Here is a 7,500-nt window from a genome sequence, read left to right as displayed (position 1 = left end):
ACATTTGATATCAATACTTTCGAATCAATTGGCTTTAGGAAGTCAACATTTTCAAATCACGTCAATGCGTAACACAATCGCTTTTGTCCTTTTACTGAGTCAATAACCTTGGTCAAAACAAAAATGTAAATGGCTGCACCATAAGATATTCAATGGGCATGATCTATATTACATTTCTATGTGCTCGAGGTCATTGGTCACAATGGAATATGTGCTCAAAGTGACCAACATAGTGAAAAGTGTTCACAATTTTTGAAATATCTAACATCACGGTTGGTCATTTTGTTCAGCTTGACACATGTGTATGCTTACAACTTTCATAAACAAAGCAGCGTGTTTACATTTCTGAAGAAATATCCAAACGTTGGACAGCAACAAATCACGTGATTGATGACTTGGTTGGACGAAAACATGAATATAGATCGCTCCCATTCAAGCAGCGAGCTGTTAATGATTTCTGAATGTTGAAGGCTGTTCACCTATTGAAATCTATACCAGAATGAAGCGTGTTTATGGTGCCGCTTGTGTTGATTATAATAAAGTACCGTTTGTCGATGGGTAAGGTTTGTGGAAGGAGGACACCCGATCGAAAGAAAACTTAAAGATCAAACTGTGGCCTTCGTAAAGTTATGGCCTGACACTGACCAAAAAAATGACGTCAAAATGCCAGTCTTTTGCCACAAAAGAAAACAAATCGTGAGGTGCATTCAATAGTTCAACCAATGAAATAACTAGTTTCCATGAGCACTACTAACGACAACTCATTAGGCGGTGCAAAATCCAAATAATGACGTCAAACTGCCAGTCCTTTTGGATTTCTGTGTCAGGCTATAACATAATGATGGCTACGATCTAACTCGGCACGGGAGGCCCCAACTTGCCTCGAACCCCAGTGATCAGACTAAATTCGAAAACATTTCATGTCTGGTGTTATTGAAAACTTGTTAGAAATTCTAAACGTAGGAGTTCAAGAATGCTATATTATGGTGCCTCTTTGATAGCTTGTAGTGATATCTTTATAGGTCAAAGTTGGTAGATCACACGCTTCACACACAAAAGGACCGAGATCGATTCCGGGTGAAGTCGAGATTTTTTTCTTCTGGCCTTCCCGTCCATTAAGCAGTGGTTGGATAGCTGGGTCTGTTAAATCTGGCGGAAAGTACTTCGCAATAGATTAGCGTCGTATTCAAAGGGCACCAAACAATTGATATTGTCCGTTTTACGATAATATAGACACCGAGAATGAACTCCGGTTCCTCTGGATCTAATGGCTCTGAAAAACTCTTCTTTTTTACTTTAACTTTGAAAAACGTAATTCACCTAATTCTGATCACCTCAACCTCACACTGGAACTTTGGACATTACACCGGAAAGACTTTGTCGTGTGTCACAATATTATTGTCCCTAGCTTATTTGACATATGTCTCAGTGTTTGACAGTCCAAAGGTGAAAATTTTGGATTTGCATTTTTTTGCATTTTCTGAACGAATATGCTCACCAGAGCATTTTAATCTTTATTTGAAGTAAATCGGGTGCTTATTCGTGAAATTATGATCAGATGTATAGGAAAGGTATCCAGCAACTTTTCTCAAATTTTATACTTTTTCAACTTGACTAGCTGTAAAAAAAACACTAAGAAGTGAAATTAAGCTTTGATATTTCTCGAAGATGTACAAAAAGGGTTGATTTAATCATTTATGACAAGAACTCTTTTTTGACAAAAATTGACCTTCTAACTAAACTTGGTAATTATATCTCAGTTCAAACCTCCATTTCACCATCCGACTGATTATTTCATTCACTGCAACATACAATAATATTCACGAATCAGAATTCAAGGCCACGAGAAGAGCATTCAATTTAGCCGCACACTACAAAACATCCAATTTTACATTTTGGACGTAATATTTCTATTCTATCGATCAAGAAAAATAACTCCCCACGTCAAAGAAATTTAAACTATCCACTTCAAGATGAAGGTCTCGGATTTAAGAATTTATTACAACGTGGGATTATTTTAAAAGTGGATGTATAAAGTAAAATTTTCTTTGCCAAAATATTAGAAAAAGTATCTAATCAGTGAAAATCATAATTGTTCCAACGGGAATTCCGCACGCAAAACTTCGATCCAAAAGCGCCAAAGAGTGACTTTACATCAATTTGGTTCGTCCAGTGCTCTCAATAACAGAGCCATAAATAAATGGGGGCCTTTGTTTAATTATACCTCAGGACTCCTCCTTACAAACGGAAATGTGTAATTTTGTGTTGTCTTGATCACATGAACGATCTGTTCTAACCATCGTGATATTAATTCAAAAACAGGTTCATTACGTACGGTCAAAGGTCGTTTTCAGCATCAACATTTTAAACCTTTAACGGCTAATCTTAATTTTTGAATATTATGATTGATTGGTGACCCTCCGCTTGAAAGCTGTTTTATGTCAGGATGGACGAGGTGCTCAATATCATATTTTTAGCGACATTTAATACGGCCGTATTCTGGAAAAACAAGTATTTGAAAATTTGGCCAGAAAACTCGTCCTTCAAATATCAATCGAATAAAATGACCCTCATCTTGGCAAAAAATTAATCCTGGGACTTCGCGAAGTCCCAGGTTTAAGGGGCGACCTGTAGTCAAAAATCCATTTATGATTGTGATGCTACTATAGCTATTCCCATGTTATTTTTAGGTGGTAGGAGGTCTAATTTGATGATTAACACCAAAAAAAAAGCAGAATTATTTTATTTTTTTGTGACTTAAGAGTTTTTGCCAAGATGAGGGTCATTTAAATCGATCGATATTTGAAGGACGAGTTTTCTGGCCAAACTATTTAAAATGGATTTTTCCAGAGTACGGCATAATATAAGATACTTGAATTTATTTTAGGTTCTTCTTGCTAAAGAATAAACACAATATCTCACATTGCATTAGACTCAGAGTTCGTTGTTTTTTCTTATCATTTTATTTCTAAATTCACTTTTCAGGGTCCGTGCACTTATGTGGTCTAGTGGTATGTCACTCACGGAATTGGAAGGTCCTGGGTTTGAGCCTAACTCGGCGCATAGTTCAGTCCTTGGAAAAGACTGTTTATTCACATTCTCTCACTGTACTCGGGTGTAAAATGAGTACCTGGCCGTTAACAGTGATGTATCTGTCCGAAAAATTAATTGTAATATCGCTTTTCAAACATGCGTCATGTCTCGTTCTACATGTTAAGTGTTGCTGTGGGCTAGGGACACCTTGTAAAGCGCTTTGAACACGTTTAGTGGATATTGTGTTATATTATTTTAAAAAGCTCGAGCTCAAGTTCTATCCATCCCTATATAACACCGTTTTGAGACGATGGGTCACATGTTTCCCCTCATGATTTAAGTGAATATAACTGCAGACTTAGCAGATTTCTATTGACGTTATGAACCCTTCATAAGGCTATGAATTTATTGCATTGCATTTTTAAATTATATATATATATATATAATTATATATATATATATATATATATATATATATATATAGTTGTTGTTTTTTTTAAATTTTTTTTTTTTAATATTGTAAAATGCCCAGAGCTTGTGTTTTACACGAGAATGAGCGCTGTATAAATGTGTATTATTATTATTATTATTATTATTATTATTATTATTATATTATTATTATTATTATTATATTATTATTATTATTATTATTATTATTATCATTATTATCATTATCATTATTATAATAATTATTATTATTATCATCATCATTATTATTATTATTATTTATTATTATTATTATTATTATTATTATTATTATATGATGATGATGATTATTATTATTATTATCATTACTATAATAATAATAATAATAATAATAATAATAATAATAATTATTATTATTATTATTATTATTATTATTATTATTATTATTATTATTATTATTATTATTATTATTATTATCATCATCATTTCTCTAAGAGAACAGTAACATCGATGCGATCATCGTTTCGATGAAGGCTGATTCGCATCTCCGTTTCTGTTCTTTTCGTAAAAACAACAAGGTCGGTGCGATTCGATTCTGATAGTAAATGATGGGAGACTGAATTTACACCCCATTTGATTTGTTCAGGCACGAGTAAACTCGAACCCGGCATTTAATGGTTCAATAAATCAATATTCCGACCAACCCAGGCGAGCAATAAAGAGACAGCCATTCACTTGGATGCTCATTAAAAGCCACACGGGATGGGGATGAGACCAGAAACTGATAGAATTTGATGGCCGCCTTGTCTTGATTGACTATTCCACCAATTGTAAACGTAGTACTACTTGTTTCTGTGATGTTGTTTATTAATTTTAGTTCATTTTTGTCTTTTTTTTTGTTGTTGGGGGGGGGGGTGTTATTTCGTTGAGTTTTTCAAAGAAAGATGGAGAGAACAGAACCCGACACAAATTATGAGCAGTTAAAAAAAATAATGATAACGAGAGAGATCTTGTTTTTAAATTTAAAATTCTATTTTTTCTTTCATCTAGATATCTGCGACTTTGTGTTCTTGTAGTAGATATGGCACTTTTATATTCCTGTCGTGATCGGCGCGTGCGCGCGCAAAATTCAAAAACCCTTTAATTCATAATACTGTATCTACTCAATTTGAGGAGCTGTTTAGTTTTGTTTTGTTTGTTTGTCTGTCTGGGATTTTTATTTTGGGGGGTGTGGTGTGGGGGAGGGAGGGGGGAGTTGATTAATTCGGGGAAAAATTTCAATAGAGCCTTACAGGTGTCATGTCTCGTCCTACATATCAACTTTTTCTTGCATTAGCCCTCCACCTCCCTGCCCCCCCCCCCTTTTTTTTTTTAATTTCAAAAATTATTTCAGTACATTTTGAGTGCATTTAGTGAATATTGCACTATCTAGTATGGAATGGAAATTAGACTTTATGGCCAGAGAGGGGGGATAACTCTCTTCTTACCATCTTCAGAAAAATCGTCACGTTCTTTACGATTCCATGCCCATTTTTCTTTTTCAAAAAAAAAATTTTGTAAGTCACAAAATTTGGAGAACAAGTTTTTATTATAGCAACAAGACCTTAATTTTAATGCTGTTATGTCGTAAAGCTTGTTTTGCTGGGGGAAAAAAAGTAAGTATGGTATATCCTTATTCAGTGGCGTGGCATGCTTACAGTATAAAGTGGTGCCAGAATCAGAGGAAAATTACTTAAAACATGCTATAGATAGAATGCGCTTGGCCAAGGAGTTCACAACATTGCCATCCGGAAGTATAACGGACCAACACACAAACTCTGTGTAACCATGAACTTTTATAGTCTGGTTAATACAGTTTAGTGAGAACAACTCACAAACGCGGATGGCAAAAACAATAACAAAGGCCTGACTGACGTCATCTTCGAACTATCTATAGGGAATGAGATTAGCGGAAGAGTAGCGTCCCTTGATTGGACGTCACCTTACAGACTAATAAATTTTCCGCCGGTGACGTCACAACTATGGGAGACGTTCAATCAAGGGACGCTACTCTTCCGCTAAGCTCATTCCCTATATTTATAAAAACAAAAGAAAAAAAAGTAAAGAAAAGACTTACTCAAATAAGTAAGAGGCGGTAAAGAGACCATTTCTCAGTTTTATTTTGTTTTAAGATAATGAAATCCATTTTTAAAAGATGGAGTGGTGCCAGGCACCAAATCAACCAATATCGCCACGCCCCTGGTCCTTATTGTCTATTGTTTATGAGTTTGAGTGTAAAATATGGCATTTCGGTGTAAATTCTGATAAGGGTCGGTGAGGAGAGAGTTGAATGAACCTTTGTAAAGTAAGTATAAAGAACAAAACATGTAAAATTGCTCTTTACAGATGTGATAATCTAAAGTTTGATCCTAAAACACATTCGGTATGTTTAACGATCAATTTCAATAACCTCCACTCAACAGGTTTATAATATTATACAAACTTAGAATTGAAAAAAAAATAACTTGAATAACAAACACAATAAAGACAACAACAAAATTGAACCAAAAGAAAAATACTTGACCATTTTATAGCACTTTGCCCGCTAAACGTGCTCAATGCGCTTTACAAGGGGTCCCAAGCCAACAGCAAGAAGTAGAACGAGACATGACGCCTGTAAAACGATATTTCTGTTGTTGTTTTTTTAAATTCCGACAGAAACAACACTGTAAATGGCCATTGTACTCATTCAACACATGAGTGACATGAGTGAGAGTAGAGAGCAGTATTCAAGAACTCAACTGTGCGCCGCTCAGAGTGGGATTCGAACCCTGGCAAACCGATCCGAAATCGAATGTCATACCACAAGACCACAAATCTTCGGCTGAAACAATAAAAACAAGGCAAACAAAAAAAAAAAAACGCAGCACAACGAAAGCATCGATTGCTTTGGTGAAGCCAAATGAGTAAACAACAATGTCTTATCAATGTTAGCTTGACCGCTCCTGGAACAGCCCGTCGGTCAAGTTCAAGAGCCTTGTTGTCAAATACAGACCAAACGCATTTTTGACGTTTTAGCCAGAAATCTTTTATTCCCTATATCGATGGAATAAAATGACCCTCCTCCCCCCCCCCCATATTTGCCAATATTTCTTAAACCCAAGCCTTCTTCAAACACTTCCTAGAAATCTCAAATCTTAGAATTCTTGACAAGTTTTTAACTAGTTAACTGAAGTACTCTGGAAAATATCCATATTTAAAAAACTCGTCCTTCAAATATCAATCGATTTAAACGACCTTCATCTTAGACAAAAGCTCTCAAACCTGGGACTTCGTGAAGTCAACTGGTTATTAGATCTGGCTAAAATGTTGGAAAACGTTTTGTCAGTGTATAATGGTATAGAACCCGTCTGCCCACGCTTTTAGTACCGTCAAATCTCATCTCATCTCAATTATATTGAATAGCGAGTCGGTGGTATGGAAGCTAAAGGAAGTCACTTAATGAAGTTAATCATACGCAAGAGGCCGCCTTGCCTTTCCTTTCGTCACAGACAACGAATAATTTAGTTAGCAACCTCAGCGTTAATATAGAACACTGATACAACATCTCATTTTTTTTTCGTATTTTGGCAACAACAAAGAAATCTTTCTCCTGTTACAGTGAATGGCATACTCAGTCGGATCGTGAATTTGGAGGTTTGAACTGAGATATTGCCATGTTTAGTTAGAAGGTCAATTTCTATCAAAAATGAGTGCTTGATATAAATGATTAAATCAACCCTTTTTGTAGATCTTCGGGAAATATCAAGGATTATTTTCACTTCTAAATATTTTTTTTACAGCTAGTCACGTTGAGAAAGTATGAAATTTGAGAAATGTTGTTGGATACTTTTCCCTTACATCTGACCATATCTTCATGAAAAATCACCCGATTTACTTCAAATAAAGATAATTTCATAATATATTATTTCAATCGATTAAAATACATCTAATCTTGACAAAACTCTCAAACTGACTTTGATAGACTTCGCAAGTAACAGATTTGAGAGGTTTTGGCAAGAT

Source organism: Berghia stephanieae, chromosome 6 (assembly GCF_034508935.2).
Source record: "Berghia stephanieae isolate SIO BIC M18660-M18661 chromosome 6, UCSD_Bste_1.3, whole genome shotgun sequence".
NCBI lineage: Eukaryota > Metazoa > Mollusca > Gastropoda > Nudibranchia > Aeolidiidae > Berghia > Berghia stephanieae.
This window is presented reverse-complemented; position numbering follows the sequence as displayed.